This window comes from Xenopus tropicalis, chromosome 9 (assembly GCF_000004195.4).
Source record: "Xenopus tropicalis strain Nigerian chromosome 9, UCB_Xtro_10.0, whole genome shotgun sequence".
NCBI lineage: Eukaryota > Metazoa > Chordata > Amphibia > Anura > Pipidae > Xenopus > Xenopus tropicalis.
In genome coordinates, this window is record NC_030685.2 from 76,392,384 (window position 1) to 76,412,113 (window position 19,730).

A 19,730-nucleotide genomic window follows, 5' to 3' on the forward strand; every position below is an offset into this window, starting at 1 on the left:
CTTTCCTTCTCTTTTAAAGGGGAAAGCATTTAAGAAAAACACAGTCAGTTTGTATTTATTGAATATAAACACTATAACTAGTGTAAAACAGCAATCTGTAAGGCAATGATTGAAAATGAGGAGCGCATTGTGGCAGAGGCTAAGACTAACCCCAAAAAAGTTTTTTAATATATCAATAGTAAAAAGACGTGGGTTGAGAATGTGACTATTGCATTATATTTACAATATGGTTGTGCTAAATCAGTTCCAAGACCTACCCGATAGCTGCAATGTTGGCTCAGCTCAATCTAGTCAGTGGTTGATGCAGGATATGGTACATAGACATCATCTGTAACTACTCATCTTCTTCCATCTGAAGGTTTGCTCCTACCTTCTATCCACTTACACAGCTGAGCAATTATATGTCATCTAGTTTTCTATAACTCAACCATTAGTACCACTATTTGATGACAGTGCAGACCTGCATAGTACAGCAGTTATACAGCCATAAGGTACGTAAGGCTTTCAAGCAGGTTCTAGAACAGGGGTGGGCAAACTACGGCCAGCGGGCCACATCCGGCCCCTTGGCCTTTTTAATCCGGCCCACCGACGACACCAAGTCTCATCACGCGAGACTTGGTGTCATTGGCGGGCCGGAATTAAACAGACGAAGGGGGCGTAACGCTGGCCTGGCCCTGCCCGCCCTGGCCCGGTCTGGCCCGGGGGTAAGTAAATGTGGCCCGTGAGCCAAAAAGTTTGCCCACCCCTGTTCTAGAGCCTTCATAAACCTACAGTAGCCCCAAGTTTTGGCTCAGTGTGTTTATTATTACATTTCAATTGCAGAATCCTCATGCAATGTAATAATGGGTTCAGTGTTTTCCTCCATTCTTGTGATCCATACCAACCAATCAGCATGTCACATTTACTGGCAAATGTGTTGCTATTAGTGATGAGCGAATCTGTTCCGTTTCGCTTCGGCCAAAAATTTGTGAATCTTTCAAAAGATCAGCGAAACGGCGAAAAATTCGCGAAACAGCGAAAATGTTGTGCGCCAAACAAAATTGTCGCCTGCAACTACTCTTTTGTCGCCCGCGGCTATTCTTTTGTCGCCCACGGCTATTATTTTGTCATGCGGCTATTATTTCGTCGCACGGCTATTCTTTTGACGTCCGCGACTATTCTTTTTTGCCGCCTGCGACAATTTTTGGACGTGCAGCGTATTTTTTCATCCGTTTCCCGAAACAATCCGCCAATGGCGAAACTCGGAAATTCACAGCGAATCCATGCCTGGCGAAACATTTCACCCATTACTAGTTGCTATGGGTTGTTAGGGTTCTTGGGAGCTGCAATCCAATTCTGCCCAGTCTACTTATGCCCCCCAACACTGTTCCGAGCTCGCATGAGCAAAGCTCTTAAACCCAAATGTAGAAAATCCATTGTCTCATTTTGCTCACAAAAAGCCGCCCCAGAACTGCAGAACATCCCTCACTACTTGAAAAATCAGATCAAAGTAGCAAGGAAACGAGGACACTGCACATTACATGAAATGCGTTTCAAAATTAGTGTAGGAAAATGATTTAACAGCATTCTGAAAATGTAATTTTGTGATATTAATACGGAAACTGGTTGGAATCTTCGTAGCCTGTGGAAGTTAAAATGAAAAGACATGATTTCCAGGTTGAGATTAGAAGAATTTAATAGCATGACCCAATTACATAACTTTTTTTGGTTAAATAGTATAAAGACTGGGGCCTCTCTCCCTTATGGTTCTTTATCAATAAATTGCGTGATTTATACCCTATCAAGGCAGAAAGGGCATCTTTGAAGTCCCAGATGAAAGCCATCCTTCTGAGCCCAAATGGGTTAATTGCAGTCCATCATCTTTGCAGAAGAGTTTGCCAATTAAGATGGAAAAGTTGAAAAATCACTAGTTGCCCGTGCATCTAATGGTTCTATAAAAATCTTTCTTCCATATTATGTTGTGAAATACACCAAGTACCCATGAACTTTACTGTAAAACATTCAGTGAATTCTTGGGTTCCAGAAGGTTGAAGATGATGAATCCTGGATGTTTAAATCTTTCTGTGCAACCTAACTCTGAGGGAGCTGCTTTTTCGGAGGTAACATTATCTCTATACTAACTAGAACACAAGATACTTTAGACTCCTACATTCCAATATGGTTCTTCAATAGACAGAGAACTAGAACCTACAGTGGTGTAACTAGATGGTATTGGGCTCCACAGCAAATTCAGTTTAGTCCCCCAAATCATTGGTAAGTTGACCTCCCAAGATATATTTAAATTGCTTATTAAATAGGGCTATATGGGGCCCCCTGCAACCACAGGGTCTGCTTCCTCTGTACTTACACCCCTAAGAACCTAGAACAGGGATCCCCAACCTTTCTTACTCGGGAGCCACAATCAATTATAAAAAGACTTGGAGAGCAACACAAGCACCATAAAAGTTCATGGAGGAGCCAAATAAGGCTGTGATTGGCTATTAGGCAGCTTCTATGCACACTATCAGCTTACAGGGGCTTTATTTGGTAGTAACATTTGCCCCCAAGTCAGGAATTCAAAAATAACTCCCTGGTTTGGGGGCACTGAGAGCAACATCCAAGGGGTTGGTGAGCAACATGATCACTGACCTAGAACAAGGGCTGGAACTAGGGGGAGGCAGAGGAGGCACCTGCCTATGTCACAACGATGCGGGGTTCTAGGCAAGTACCTCTTCTGCCTACCTGTACCCCACACTCTCTTGACCCCACCCACAACATGATTGCATCTCTGTTGGTTTGCACATGTGAGGGGGGGTGGGGAGGCGGGGTGGCCAACTGGGTTGCCTAGGGTGCCCATCCCTGCCTAGAACGTAATATAAGTGATGCTGAACAATTATGTCATGGACTGTTATTAACAACATGGAGTTACCATCAACATTATAATCAGATCAACTCAAATCAAATAACGGGTTCAATGTTTCCCCCCATTCTTGTGATCTATAGCAACCAATCAGCATGTCACATTTTCTGGCAAATTGGGGCGCAGATGGGGGGGGGGAACATAGCAGAGTGATCAAGGACATATCAGAGGAAGGATGCCTCAGGGCAGGGGGCCTGGGTGAGTTTGCTACTCTGCGCCTGGCCCCTCTGAAGATTTTTTTATGCAGGGGGGTTCAGTGCAGAGTAGTTGCCGCTGATGATATACTTACTTAATGAAATAGAACTAAATGATCAAGTAACTTTGTCCCTTTAGCTTCTCTGTATAATGAGCTCTTCATTTTATATAGGCCTGAAAGCGCAGGCAGCACAGCTAGAAACTTACTCCTCTTACATTGGAAGAAGTAATGAGACAAAATGACTTTCCTCCTCAGTTTCACTTTAGAACCATGAAGGAGAGCGGTGCACTTAAAGCAATTGATGCTTTGCTGGGACTGATTGTTGGTCTTAAGGGTCTTTCAAGAGCTCAGAATACAGCGAATCCTCATCAAAATTGCTCCAACTAAAAATAAAGCTCCACTCAGCATCTTCCCGTATGTGCCACAGACACACAACTCTCATTGCTTTGCCAAAACGACTCGTCTAGCCGACCTTAAAATAAAAATTGCAGCGCAACTTTACCGTAATTGGTTAAATACAGCTCCGAAATAAATGAGCCGAAGACCTCAAAGTTCATGTAGTTCAACAGCAACTCTGTAGCCTTAGGAACACAAGATGTTTGTACTGAGCAGGATTGCTGACACAAAAACAGCTTCAGTGACAGAATAATTGCCTCCAGCTGTGAGACGCATCTTCTCGGGAATCGTTCCCATTCCTGTTTTGGGGGATTATTATAACTACCAGCTGATTCATCTTGAGCTCAGTGAATACGATAAGCTGAACCCTCCACAAAAAATGAGAAATAGTCACTTTTTAAAATTAACATTTAGGGGCCCATTTATCAAAGTACGATCGGCTCCGAATACAAAGTTTTCGTACCTTGCGTATTTTTGCCATTTTTTTTGTTCATTTGCGCAACTTTTTCATATTGTGCGTCAAAAATTATGTGACAAAATCGTATTTGTCGCAAGGAGTACGAAAGTTTCGGATTTATTGAAGCTTCGGTATCGTGACTTTCCAGGTTGGAGCTGCAGAGTGCCATTGAGCCCTATGGGAGACTTTCCTTGGGCCGGGTTGGAGCTGCAGAGTGCCATTGAGCCCTATGGGAGACTTTCCTTGGGCCGGGTTGGAGCTGCAGAGTGCCATTGAGCCCTATGGGAGACTTTCCTTGGGCCGGGTTGGAGCTGCAGAGTGCCATTGAGCCCTATGGGAGGCTTTCCTTGGGCCGGGTTGGAGCTGCAGAGTGCCATTGAGCCCTATGGGAGACTTTCCTTGGGCCAGGTTGGAGCTGCAGAGTGCCATTGAGCCCTACGGGAGGCTTTCCTTGGGCCGGGTTGGAGCTGCAGAGTGCCATTGAGCCCTATGGGAGACTTTCCTTGGGCCGGGTTGGAGCTGCAGAGTGCCATTGAGCCCTATGGGAGACTTTCCTTGGGCCGGGTTGGAGCTGCAGAGTGCCATTGAGCCCTATGGGAGACTTTCCTTGGGCCGGGTTGGAGCTGCAGAGTGCCATTGAGCCCTATGGGAGACTTTCCTTGGGCCGGGTTGGAGCTGCAGAGTGCCATTGAGCCCTATGGGAGGCTTTCCTTGGGCCGGGTTGGAGCTGCAGAGTGCCATTGAGCCCTATGGGAGACTTTCCTTGGGCCGGGTTGGAGCTGCAGAGTGCCATTGAGCCCTATGGGAGACTTTCCTTGGGCCGGGTTGGAGCTGCAGAGTGCCATTGAGCCCTATGGGAGACTTTCCTTGGGCCGGGTTGGAGCTGCAGAGTGCCATTGAGCCCTATGGGAGGCTTTCCTTGGGCCGGGTTGGAGCTGCAGAGTGCCATTGAGCCCTATGGGAGACTTTCCTTGGGCCGGGTTGGAGCTGCAGAGTGCCATTGAGCCCTATGGGAGACTTTCCTTGGGCCGGGTTGGAGCTGCAGAGTGCCATTGAGCCCTATGGGAGACTTTCCTTGGGCCAGGTTGGAGCTGCAGAGTGCCATTGAGCCCTATGGGAGACTTTCCTTGGGCCGGGTTGGAGCTGCAGAGTGCCATTGAGCCCTATGGGAGACTTTCCTTGGGCTGGGTTGGAGCTGCAGAGTGATATTGAGCCCTATGGGAGACTTTCCTTGGGCCAGGTTGGAGCTGCAGAGTGCCATTGAGCCCTATGGGAGGCTTCCAAAATCATGCACTGAAGTTTTAAAGTCAGAAAGGTTTTCCCGCCGTTAACAATTGTTTGGATACGAAAATTTTGTGACTTTCGGATCACCAATACGATATTATCGTGACTAATACGTTTTTTTCGTAAGCATTTTTGTGACATTTGCAATCATTTGCGATCATCCGAAATTATCGTATGTAATCCAAATTTTACCCTTTTCAAGATTCAAACTTGTACTTTGATGAACAAGCCCCTTAGTATGTTATAGCTTGTGTTATACTTAGAAACTTTGCAATTGGTCTTATTTTAATGTTTAATGTTTTCTTTTTTTAATAATATGCATTCTTATTCGATGTGTTTCCAGAGTGCAAGTTAAAATGCTATATGGTTGTCAGGGTCACTGACCCCAGTTGTTCTGTAAAGCAATTTTCTTTTCTGTTATTTTTTATTGTGCATCTTCCTATAGAGACCCTCTACAGTTTATCTTCCATTCTTTCTTCTAAACTTCTGACTAATAGCTAGGGTAGGGATCCCCACCCTTTCCAAACCACTGGGGTTACCAATTATGGACTGGGATTGATTATTGGTAGCCCCTATGTAGACTGGCAGCCTATGGGAGGTTCTGCTTGACAGTACAGCTGGTTCTTATGCCTCCAAAACTTGCCCATTGAAAAAATAAGCACCTGCTTTGAGGCCACTGGGGCCAACATCCAAGGGGTTGGGGAGTAACATGTTGCTCTAGAGCCACTAGTTGGGGATAACTGGGCTAGGGTAAATGTGACCTTCGTAGCCAGACATCAATTCATGACCTTGCTCCACCCCTGTTTCAGAGGGTGTCTTTAGATAAACAAGGTAGGTATATATAAAAGGGACATATATTTGTATGCCTATAAAGGCTGGATACACAACAATACAACACAAGTTGAACTTCCTTGATCTTGTTGGTTTCCCACTGCTTCAGTTTCCATCCTTTCTGTACTGACCCCTCTGCAACCACCTTCTCAGTAAATACTACCTTCATATTGCTTACTATGAGTTACTAAACCTGGAGTTGGCTCTGCAACTGTTACTACGTTGCTCCATGCACAGAACCAACGTTTTATAATACACTCACACGTTACTTCCGAATCCAGTGTTAAGGGGAAGAGGAGAACGCTTGACATTGCCAGTGACCTCATCAATATGGTGACCATCTCCTTGTATGGTTGCTCAAACAGAATAGGGAAAACCCTAAGGTAATTCATATTACTGTATCAAGATGGGGCCAATGAATTACAGAATGTAGAAACATTGATGTTGTTGAGTCTAGCTTTCTATACTATAGGATTAATTGTCCTTTTGGCCTGATTTCTGCAGTTCCTATTGGCTTCAGATGAACAACTTGTGTCAAATATAAAACCCAAGGCTATTAAAATGTGCAAGTTTTACAGTGTACAGCACCAAAAATCATTATTCAAGACGCCTGTCTTTAAAATCTCTCCATGCCTCTAAAATAAATTCGCACATTAAGGACTCTGTGTTTCAAGGACTATAGAAGAAACTGTACAACATAGTATTCTGAAATATGATCTCTACCTTATCAAGATGAGGTTGTGTACGTAGGGCTGATAGTACGTGTGACTATTGGATCATAATGATTTGCCCCTGGGATGGTTGTAGAGAATCAGAAGGAGGAAACTGCTGTCGATCTATATTGTAATCAATGAGATGCTTTTAGTCTATGACTAGAGCAAGAGCATTGGCGTCATGGTGGGAACTAGGCAGGTAGCATTGAGGTACCAGTGGGCCCAGGGCAAAGATCTCATTGGTGCTCCCCTAAAACTACTTCAATACATTTCCAATAGGCCTACCTTCAGAACTTGGATAAAATAAGGCAGGAAATACAAAAAAAAGTCTGTGCTTACTGAAATAGACATGAGGTCCAGGCTTGCCAGCCAGTACCACGGTGTTGGCAAAAGATAAACTGTGATCACAAATGATAGATTTCTGTTAAAAATGTATCCTTTGAGAACATTTCTGATAGAAATTAAAATGTTGAACTTTTCCAGCTGATTAAAATGAGGGGTCTGCCAATTCTATGGGGTGCTCCAGTCAACAGATGTAGTAGGTGAAAGGTCTGATGGTGGCCCTGAGCAGTTGCCCCTTTTTCCCATTTGTAAAAACCACCCTGGAACTAGAAGAGGGGAGGAGGGGCAACAGATAAAAAGGCCAATGCGGGCTTTGATGAGCGGCAGAGAGGAGGTATGGGTGGGAGAAGTTGCTAGTACCTGTAAGAGCTAAGCAGTCCCCAAGGGATCATCTGTAGAACACTGAAAAGACAAACATACCCGCCAGTGAGATGTTTACTTTTAAACAAATGGCCAGAAAATGCTAATTTTATGGTTTCTTACATACAGTAAAGGTCCCCATACACGGGCCGATAATAGCTGCCGATATGGGTCCCTTGGACCGACTCGGCAGCTTATCTGCCCGTGTAGGGGCAGAAATGAGCGGACTGGCCAACCGATATCTGGCCTGAAATTGCCCAGATATCGGTCGGCCAGGTTAAAAGATTCAGTCATATCGTTGATGCGGTCCCTGAACCGACTGATACATTGCCGCCTACATAATCCGGTCGTTTAGCCCCAGGGCCGTAGCTGGGGATATTGGGGGAAGATCCTCTCGCTTGGCGATCTCGCCAAGCGAGCGAATCTTACTGTGTGTGGGGACCTTAAGACCTCTGTGTGAGATTCAATTCGAGGAAAAAATGCTTTTCTCCTAATTCAGTTCCATTATTATTATTATTAACATTTATTTATAAAGCGCCAACATATCCCGCAGCGCTGTACAATAAGTGGGTTCCATACATGGGACATACAGAGTAACATATAAAGCAATCAATAACCGATACAAGAGGTGAAGAGAGCCCTGCCCAAAAGAGCTTACAATCTACAAGGAGAAAGGGTTGAGACACAAGGTGTGGGAATGGGCATGACCAGAGGTGGGGCACAGGGTGTTGCTAAACTAGATTAGGGTAAGCTTCTCTAAATAAATGCGTTTTTAGAGATCTCTTGGGCTCTTGATCTTGATCTCTTGGGCTGTCTCCATCTTGCCAACTGTTATCATCTTGCCCCACTGTATCTTTTTGCTTCCAGCCCCTACCCTGAGTGGCCCCAATATATCCAGGGTCCTGGCAGCCACCCCTATTTGAATCCCCTGTCGGAAGCCCTACAGCTTAATTCCTTACAGATGCACCAGGGATTTTTGGCAAACACTCACCGTGTTCTGAGTGCAAACACCTGGATACATGTAATACATGGCGGGGTGCAGTCTCTTATTACTAATGAACCAGGTGAGTTACACATCTCCCAATCAGTTGATTATTATAACTAAAATGCTTAAATACAACGCACAAAAACATCTCAACTTCTAAATGTGTTTTTCATTGAAAACTAGTGTATTTGGCTCCAAAAAAACGCAAAGTAAAAAAAAAAAAATAACAGGAAGTCCGTGTTTTCAGACTGGACTCGAATCATCCAGCTGGAGTCTGTGCTTGACAAGGTTATAAAATCCAGATGTTGGGTTTCAGGCAGCCCAATATTTCAACAGCATGAAGATCCCAAGAGTGCGCAAGAAATGCTCAGGAAATTTAAGTTTCTGCAGAATTTCACATCGACCAGTAAAATCACAAAGTCATGTGGGCAATAAGTACCGATTCCTTCGGACTTTCTTCATAAAACATCTTTGTAAAACGTGATTACAGAGTGTGAGCAGAATTTAATGTCAAAATGGAAAATGGGGCTGTTTATGGAAGTTTAAGTAAACTGTCACCTCTTTTTGTTTTCTAATAATATTTAGAATGTAGAAATGTGAGTGAACTTTATTAGTTTGTAACATGCACGAGTATATTGGGTTTCTTGCTGTTCAGTGTATTTTATTGTACTATATTATTGTATAACGGGTGTATGAGACCTATAGCCTGAAATCAAATCTGGACTGGGATTCCAAATAGGCCCTGGCATTTCAAGTACACAGAGGCCCAATAAATAGTGAGTGTCTATGGCATCTTACAGCAGCCCCTCTGGCATTTGCCTGAATCCACAGATTGCCAGTCCGGGCCTGTCTGAAATGCTAGGGACATGATGCTTTCCAGACAAGGGGTCTTTCTGTAATATGGAGCACCATGTAGTGTGACTACAATAAAACTGTTTAACAATAATAACAAATTGGAGTCTTTCTGTGTCAACAACAACACACATACGAGGGGTCACTTAAGACCTTCAAGCCAGTGTGCAAAATGGAAAAATGCAATGAGTCCATTTTTTGTGCTTTGTACCATTGAGCCTTCACTCTCGGCATTAACATGGGTCAGGTGGGGGAAAGTTAGGAGGGGACACCTACGTGAGGGGGGTACCTACGTGATTTCAGCCCCAGTTGAAAGCAATACAAAAGCACTGCGGTAGGAGCAGGCTGCTGCAACTCCGGGGTGTAATTTTATAGGTAACAATGTTTTTTGCCAAGATTCAAGTTATATATCCCCTTTAAGGGCAATAGAACACAGTCTTATTGATTAATAATGAATAATAGCAAACACTTAGGTCTGGCCAGACCGGGGGTGAGTGAGTGTAGGACGGGCCAGACTGGGGGTGAGTGAGTGTAGGACTGGCCAGACTGGGGGTGAGTGAGTGTAGGACAGGCCAGACCGGGGGTGAGTGAGTGTAGGACTGGCCAGACCGGGAGTGAGTGAGTGTAGGACTGGCCAGACCGGGGGTGAGTGAGTGTAGGACAGGCCAGACCGGGGGTGAGTGAGTGTGGGACTGGCCAGACCGGGGGTGAGTGAGTGTAGGACAGGCCAGACCGGGGGTGAGTGAGTGTAGGACAGGCCAGACCAGGGGTGAGTGAATGTGGGACTGGCCAGACCGGGGGTGAGTGTAGGACTGGCCAGACCGGGGGTGAGTGAGTGTAGGACTGGCCAGACCGGGGGTGAGTGAGTGTAGGACAGGCCAGACCGGGGGTGAGTGAGTGTAGGACTGGCCAGACCGGGGGTGAGTGAGTGTAGGACTGGCCAGACCGGGGATGAGTTAGTGTAGGACAGGCCAGACCGGGGGTGAGTGAGTGTAGGACAGGCCAGACCGGGGGTGAGTGAGTGTAGGACAGTCCAGACCGGGAGTGAGTGAGTGTAGGACTGGCCAGACCGGTGGTGAGTGAGTGTAGGACAGGCCAGACCGGGGGTGAGTGAGTGTAGAACTGGCCAGGCCGGGGGTGAGTGAGTGTAGGACTGGCCAGACCGGGGGTGAGTGAGTGTAGGACTGGCCAGACCGGGGGTGAGTGAGTGTAGGACAGGCCAGACCAGGGGTGAGTGTAGGACTGGCCAGACCGGGGGTGAGTGAGTGTAGGACAGGCCAGACCAGGGGTGAGTGTAGGACTGGCCAGACTGGGGATGACCGTGATGCAGCAGTTGGCCAGCTTGTATATATTGCAATATATGGACAAACAATCCCTGTTTTGCTTAAAGGGGAGGGCATATCTTGGTATCTTAGGCTGATGCCACATGGGCATATTCTTGGCAAGCCGAAAAACGCTTACCAAGGATACGCCCCACTACTGTAGGTTTTGCCTACTTTGTGCCTGCACCAGAATGAATGAAATACGCTCGGGTGCAGGCACATGTAGCCGGTATCCGCCAAAAAAAACACTAGACTTTGTATCTTTGGCGGATATCGGCTACATGTGCCTGCACCCAAGTGCATTTTATTCATTAGGGTGCAGGCACAGGTAGGAGCATATGGCGGTATTTTCGGCAAGTGATCTTCGGCATCAGCCTTAATCAGCCAGTCTTAATGTCCTATATATATTAATAACGGGTCAGTGCAGAGGACTTGTTGCTGTCTGTATGAATTTTGTGGTCACAGCCTCATTGCACCTCCGCCCAAAGGTGTAAAATTTAGTGGTGAGCACAACTTTCCCCCTTTCTTGCTATGGGATGCAACTTAAAGCACTGCTGCAATCGTGCAGGAATTATGGGAAAAAATGTTGCATAATCAGTAAAAACATGGCAATTTGTGTTCAAAAATGCACTTTGAACACTGCACACTGTGCCAGCATTTGCAAATAACCCCTAAAGTGTATGTTACAATTGTCATAAGTAGAGGAGCGCAGAAACACATTTCCAGTTGTCATTATTGTGCCATTTCTGGAACAGAATAGGATAGAGAACAGTAGGAACTGGATCTATTCTCTTTCGCTGGTCTCTTTCCCAGCAAATGGGTTTAAGTAAGCCAAATGCCAGAGGATTAGGGATCAAAGATAACACTGTCCGCTAATGTGTGAAACTGCTGCTTCTCATCATAATACAGCAAGTGTGGGAACAAGTGTCTCTACAGGATCAAGTGCTGAGAAAATGCTCAGGTCGGGAAAATACTCTGCTGGGTTATTTATGTAAAGCTACTGGTAACCCTTATGGTGGAATGTAATAAAAGTCCTGAAAAGAAAAGTGCAATGAGAGCAATTTTTCCTTTGCAAGAACAATGAGAGTTTTGTGAACTTGGGAACAACCCAAGGACTCATCCACCCTGAGGAAAAAATATTGCAAATATTGATGCCAATATGCTGTATCTGTAACTATAGGGAATAATGCACCCCTGTGGTAAGATTAAAGAACATTAGAAGTCATAGGAGTTCCATGATGACAAACAGACACAGGCAGATGTTAAAATGTTTAAAAATGTATACTTTGGTAAGGCCTCACCCTGAGTATGGAGGGCAGTTTTGGGCTCCTTACATAGTTACCTACTTACAGAGGGTTGAAAAAAGACCAGAGCCTATCAAGGTCAACCCTTGAGGAGGATAATAATGAGCTGGAGAGAGTGCAGAGACGTGCAACTAGACTGGTGTAGGTGGGTAAAGGTTCTGCCAACCGTAAATTCCTTTAGTTTCCCCAGGAGGGTTTGGCCAGCTAGAATTGGGCACATATTACATTTGGGATGGGGAGAAGGACATTTGGCAGTTCAATATTTAATCAGGGAGTGTCAGGATTCCCCTAGTTTATAAAAAGTGACACCAACATTTGCCTCTTTTGTTTCCCCCACTTACTGGAGGAGGTGTGGTGTGTGCTGAAGAGCCTGGAATGGAGGTAGGTTCCAGTAGGAGTAGTACCAGGGCATGTTTGTAAAAGCTCAGAGTAGCTAGCGGAGCAGCCAGAGGCTCCAACGAGGAGACCAGGAAGGGTTAGTACCCTGTGGAGTCACTGCTTCCAGTATAGGGGCTAAAGTGGTCAGGCTCAGGAATAGATAGATTCTTGGAGTAATACCCTAGTAAGCTTTGCTTATTGCTGGGGATAAACACCATAACAGTGAGTACTACCTCTGAGTATTGCAAACTCTCTACTTGTATTTGTAACAGATAACACCTGATGGATCTTATGACATCTAAATCAGCACTCACCCATCCTACATTGTGTATCATCTGCCCAATAAAGAGTTCATCTGTTTTAAAGAACCACAGTTGACCAAGTTATTTGGAAGATAATATGTTTGTGGTGGAATACAGTGTTATTTTAGTGAGGGCCTACCTGAGAAAGAGTCGCATGTAACACGTGCCCTACCCGGTATTGCTGGCAGTTGGGATTAATCTGAGGGTTGAGGTAATCTACTTGGGGTAATTGAGAAGTTAGTTACCCCCATGCCCAACAGACGTTATGCTAGTAAAATGGATGGAACATATAATATAAAATAAATATAATGAAAGACTGTCAAGATGTGTTGGTTGTCTCTGGAGAAAAGGTTTCTGTGCAGGACTGTTTACATGTACCTTAGAGAACATTACAGGCAGATGGAGGAGATCTTTTTTCACATAGAACAAAACAGATCTGGAGGAACAGAACAATGAGGTTGTGGAATACCCTGGCAGGAGATGTTGTGATGCCAGATTCTGTTAATGTGGCTTGAATGGACAAATGTGGCTTGGATAGTAACTTCAGGATCTACAGCTTTTAGAACCTCTCTGATACAGTGTGTCCGATGCAAAATGGACAAAAAGTACTGAAGACATAAAGTTCAAGGTCCCTGATACTTCTGAGAGAACACAGAGACCCACCTACAGGAATGATGTCCTAGTTCTTTACATTTGTAATAAATTTCACCTAAATGTCCCTGTCTGTGTAGTTTTGCTCATCGAGTACATCTGCAACAATCTCCCTAATGAAAGATAAATAAAGACTGATATGACAGCGAGACATTAGTGAAGATTTATTAACCAGATTGACTTTTAACGTTAAAAACCCTCCTCGTTTCACTTTTTATGAACCTATGTTTCAAAACACATGGGAGGGCAGAGCTGCGTGGGGATTAGGCAGTACTGGTTAAGGAAAGCTTTATGTTCAGGCAGGGGTTAGAATAATAAGGTGGAACTTCATGGTGGTATAGTGCTGCTATGTTCAAGCACTCGTAGTGGAAATAATAACATTTTTAATACGAAGCTTGACATTTGTTCCTTGCAGCCAGGGAGAGCAAGTTTGTACATTTTCCATGTTGAGGATCACTGATGGAGCATAGCAGTAGATCTTTGAGGCTCATACAATATTTTATACCATATTTCCTTACATTTCAAGTACATATTAAGTTCTGTATATTAAAGTGGCCATATAGTGGGCAGTAAACCTGCAGACTCAGCCCCTCAAGACTTCCTATTGGCTTAATGACATGTATGGGGCCTTTAGGCCTGTTAGAACATTGGACAAGGACTGTATCAAGGACTGGGTAAGGATCCACTAATTAAGCAACCTTGGTGCATTGATGCAGTTCTCTTCCAAACAGTTTTCGTAGGCATGTAGTAAGATTTGATTGTGATCCAATGATTGGACCAGCCTGATGTGCTCTAGCACTAGGATCTGTTTGTTTGATGTCTTCGGCAAAGGAGAAGATCTTGCTGTGTCTGTCCAATTTAAGTCATGCTGGAAGTCAACAGGTTTCAGAACTTCTCTTCGATTTCTTCTCTTTTTGACATCAAACTCGTTCACTTTCATTTTGACAGGATTTTTTGAAGTACTGTTTCTATGCCATTTTCTTGGTGTGGATGATAAAGAAATATTGCAATCACAGGTGTGAAAAAGTAATTGCCCCTTCACAGTCAATAACTGGTTGTACCACCTTTACTTGTAATGACCGCAGCTCTTGGTTTTCTGTATTTGTAGGATGTTTAGCCCACTCCTTCTTGCAGAGCAGCTTCAACAACATTTGTAGGCTTTCAAAAATAAACTCCTCTTTTCAATTCTTCCATCATCTCAGGCCAGGACCTTATCCACACCAAACCATGACTTTAACGTAGATTTTTAGCTTTTCTGCTGCTTTGCTTGTATGTTCTTGATCCATGTATTACTGAATGACCCAGCTCACCATTAGATGACCTAACACTGGCCTTCAGAATTTTCTGATGCAAAGAGGAATCCATGCTTCCTTCAATAAAAGCAAGGCGCTAAAGTAATGAAGGAGCAAAACACAATCACCATGCCTAACTGTTGGTAGAGGGTTCTAGACATAAAATAATGTTTTCGGTTTCCTCCAGCTATGATGTAACTTACATATTGTCTTTGCTTTTAGCCAGAGCATAGGGCTTCGATGAAGCAACATAATTGTTCTCACCCCCATCTTTTCTTCCTTCAACAAGTCTTCCTTGGTGCTCCTACTCCATGTTATCCTTAGTCATCCCAGTATCCTATGTCAGTGGGGGTTCCAGAGCGGTGCTTACATCAATCCAGAATGCTGATCCATCCACATTGTGTGGTTCCAGAGTGGTGTTTGCATCAACCTGGCACATTGATCCGTTCACATTGTGTGTTTCAAGAGTGGTGTTTGCATCAACCTGGCACATTGATCCGTCCACATTGTGTGGTTCCAGAGTGGTGTTTGCATCAACCTGGCACATTGATCCGTCCACATTGTGTGTCCAACCCATCACCACTTCATATTCTTGATCTGGGTATCATTCTGCTTTCTTTAACTTGCCTTAACAGGTCTTTGTTGTAGATAATGTTGAGCCAGAACAAGTTGAGAATCCTTTACAATAACAAAGACAAAGACATCCAAAAAATGTCAACTTGAGTCTTTCTTACAGTTGAGTTATTATCATGGATTAGCTGAGGCAACAGAAGGGAGCATGATGGGATGATTTCAACCCTTTACAGAATATATATATATATATATATATATACTGCATAAATAAATCTATTTCAGTGAATTTTCAGTGTATACATTAATTGTACCTACAATCTGCAATATTTACATTTTTTGGGGTTTTTTTGTTCCTCAGACTTCTACTGGAGTATTTTGGGTAAAGACATAAAAGCTAAGTATACATAAAAAAACAAGTGAAATTGTGTTTTTCAAAATAATCTTGATAGATCGAGTCGTGTTTTACTCTCCTGTCATTTTGATAAAGGGGCCCATGTAGAGATGCTGAGTGATAGCACTTTGGGGAGTAAGGAGAACCCCTCACATGTGTAGCTGGATAGTTTACATTTATTTGTGTTCACAGGTCAACATACACAATCTGTCACATTCTGTTCTATTTATAATGCTGAGCAATACAGTAGATTTCAGTGTGTTGTTTGGGAATAAAGCACAAGGCTCTTTGTCAGCACATGCCAAAGTGGTTTATTTTCAATAGATATCAATCTAGAAACATCTTAGTGGTCCTATGCACATTGAACATTCCTCTCCACTTGGATACAAGGTGCCTGCCACATAATATCATACTTGCATTTTTTATGCAAACGGGACCTAAGGAGGCAAGGGCATTAATTTAACTGGAGATGAGAGAGTAATAGGAGATACATATGGGGTGATCACTGGGTATGTACTAGACCAGGGATCCCATACATTTTATACACGTGAGCCACATTTAAATGAAAAAAGTGTTGGGGAGCAACGCAAGCATGAAAAGGGTTCCTGGGGGTGCCAATAAGAGCTATAATTGGCTACTTAATAGCCCCTATGTGGACTGGCAGCCTACAGAAGGCTCTGTTTGGCATTATACTTGGTTTTTATGCAACCAAAACCTTACCAGGAATTCAAAAATAACTCCCTGGTTTGAGGCCACTGGGAGCAACATCCAAGGGGTTGGGGAGCAACATGTTGCTCAGGAGCTACTGGTTGGGGATCACTGTACTAGACATACACTACATTTTCTGTTAGTCAGTATCATACTGATTGACTGGGGTATGGGATTCATAAAAAATGTCATCGTGATTATGTATTACAGGCCATTGGTCGAAAGTTTGGAGTGTGGACCAATAAGAAAGCAGGAAATGCTATACAGGCAGGCTAGGAACTTCAGAACAGGATACACGCTGTATTATAGGCATAGTCTGGATGAACAAGGGAGAAAGGATGGTTCTAAAACAGGCACAGGCAACAGCCCTCAGCAAGGCATAGTAGAGGTTAATAGGGTTAGTGTCCAAGTTCAGGTAGCTGGATCATGAACAAAGTTGGTACTCATAGATAACAATAGACCCTACTACCAGCAAGGTGACCAAAAGAACAAGGCAATGCCATTGGTGCCAGTGGGGCACCAAAGTGCCAAAGATCAGTGTGCTCAAGTGCTGAAACAAATTCATTGATGCCCAGTCTGGCCACGGCTTCCCAGTGTGGCCACAGTGACATGGACCTCACTGGACTTCACATCAGACACAGATCAACATTCACGGCTTGTGCGCTTGGCTAAAACCATGGGTTCCCCTGCTTATGTTCCTGGCCACACTCACTGCAGTGCACTATGGGAATGGAAATGATGCTACAATATGGTGTCCACCAACATTATTACATAGCTTGGGTAGATAAAACAGTTAAGCTGGATACAACGTTATGATACCATGGGGGAAAGGGCTTGGGGTTTGTCTCAGGTTTAAGTAATGGTCTTGCTTTTGTATTTTTTATGCTATAAATACTCTTTATCATAAACACTTCATTGCTCCAGTCCGTGTTATTTCATTTAAACTCAACAGATTGCTCATGTCTCTCTTTTTTTTTTTTTTGAAAGAAGGGTGGAATCCTCCATAGGAAGGTTTTGGGTTGGGGGCGATGGTCCAGAGGAAGTAAGTAAAATCAAGTGCACACTGAGGGATAGATACACAAGGTCATAACAAGAAAAATAACATCATATACTCTGTGCACACATGATTCTGTTATTGTGAGTCTGTAGAGGGAAAAAAACATAAGGAAGGGGCTGAACGATGTAAATAGGAAATGTTTATCACATTTTACTCATGGACAAAAACCTTCTGTTAATGAAAATGGATGAGTCACAATTTGGATTTGCCAATGACCCATCGTTGTGTTGCTGCAGCCGTTGTGTATATCACACACAGAGAACAGTTTAAGTCCAGGCTGCTTTTATAGCAAGACTATTTTTTATTCTTTCTATATATTTATATATTTATTTAAACATTTTCATGGCTTTGAAGACCACTGGGCATCTAAAATTCATGTTGTGATGTCCCCTTCCTCATGATCAGGGGTGGTTTTGTTGAAACAGGGCCCCTCACAACAAAATTTACTGGACCCCCCTCCCCCAGTTATGAGCCCTGAGGAAGGCTTTCCCCCATGCCCCCCCAACCGTGCTGGCCAAGGGCCCCCATGACTTTGGTGGCCAGTGCTCCACCTAAGATATTGGTAGCCCATGTTCCCTCAAGACATTGGTGGCCAGTGCTCCCCTAAGACGTTGATGGCCAGTGCTTCCCCTAAGACATTTGTGGCCAGTGCTCCCACTAAGACATTGGTGGCCATTGCTCCCCCTAAGACATTGGTGGCCAGTACTTCCCCTAAGACATTTGTGGCCATTGCTTCCCCTAAGACATTGGTGGCCAGTGCTCCCGTAAGACATTTGTGGCCATTGCTCCCCCTAAGACATTGGTGGCCAGTGCTCCCGTAAGACTTTGGTAGCCAGTGCTCCCACTAAGACATTGGTGGCCAGTGTTTCCCCCGAGACATTGGTGGCCAGTACCCCCCCTAAGACATTGGTGCTCAGTGGACTTACCGTTAAACTTTTTCCTTCTTGTAGTCTTCCTTCTCCTCCAAGGTCTTCTTTATCTTCTCCGGCACCTCCGTTGGCTTCTTCAGCTCCTCCAGAGGCTTTGGGCTCCTCCAGCGACTCACTTATGTCTCCTCGTGAAAGGAGACCTTTTATAAGGTTGTGCTCCGCGCGTACTGACATCACACACACACAGCGTGATTACCCGCTGACCACCAATGACAGGGCCTGTAATTGATTAAAGTGGGCCTGAGCTAGTCAGAAAACTGTACAGCCGGGCCTGGGACGACTGTCCCCCTTGTGCCCCCCTGATGGTGGCCCTGGTTGTATCACAGAGGAAAGTGCCAAGTATCTGTAGCGACTTGCTAATTTAAACACTGTGAGAAAGTCTCCTGTCCGGCTTCAGCCTAAACACAACTTACAAGAGGAATGTGTTTACTTCAACAATAAAGTTCAGGAAGTAAAAGGGTGCAGTCAATATTTGTATTAAACTTCAAAAACCCAAGATCATGGATAAAGAAGTTATGTTCATTTTCTCCTGTTTAATGCATGTTTTTGTTCTTTTATGTATTCTCTTTGAAAATCAGGAAAATCAGGAAAAAAAACCCGTAATGATTTTTGTGTGTGTTTTGAATGGAATTCGGATTAGAGCAAAATGCCTAGAAACAGATATAAAGTTATAGCTGGTACTTTAATAGGTTGCAGAAGGAATAGATTAAGTCCCACGTTAGGGCACAGTCTATTGAATTTCAACAAAATATTTAATTACGGCTTTGCTCGAAATATTCCGAGGCCGGCTCGCCATTTGAAGTCTCTGAGGGTTAATTAAGCATGTTACACGAGAAACCCAAATGACTGCAACATGTTGGGTTCTTATGTTAAGTATTGGTCACCACCTTTTTAATGCTCTGTACCTTTAACAGAAAGTAATTACTTTCTCAGTATTCGGAGTAAAAAATTCCCCCATGGTCGCTGTGGTACCGTAAATAAGGAAATGAGCTTGGTGGCGGGTGGAAGAGGTGGTGAAAGAATTGGCAAAGCTCATAATAATAACATTCCTTAAGAGCAAATTTCATGGCGGTGAAGTTTTGTGTTAAATTTCAACCTGGGTAACACCTTTTTATATGTTGCAGAGCGTTACATCCTCCGTGAGAGGGGGACGTGGGCACATTATGAGCTTGTGTTTGGCAAGCGGCCATTGCAATTCATTTGCCAGTCTTTAAGTGGAGTTTGCTGCTTTTAAAAACTCAACTCTAATGCGGCTATATGCATAGTTTTATATCATGGTACAACATATAACTGCTCACTACCAAAATGATACCAGATGTGTCCAAAATTCAGTTTTTTTTAAAGATCCTTGTGGGCTAAGATACAGTTCTCAGCTCTTGAAACTCAGGCACCAGTAAAGCATAAACCAGTCAGTTTCTGTGTAACAGATAGTATGGAAGAGCTGGTTTAAGAGGTGCGGCACCGCTAGGGCACAATGGCACTGGTAGGGTAAATGGCAACAGCCATGT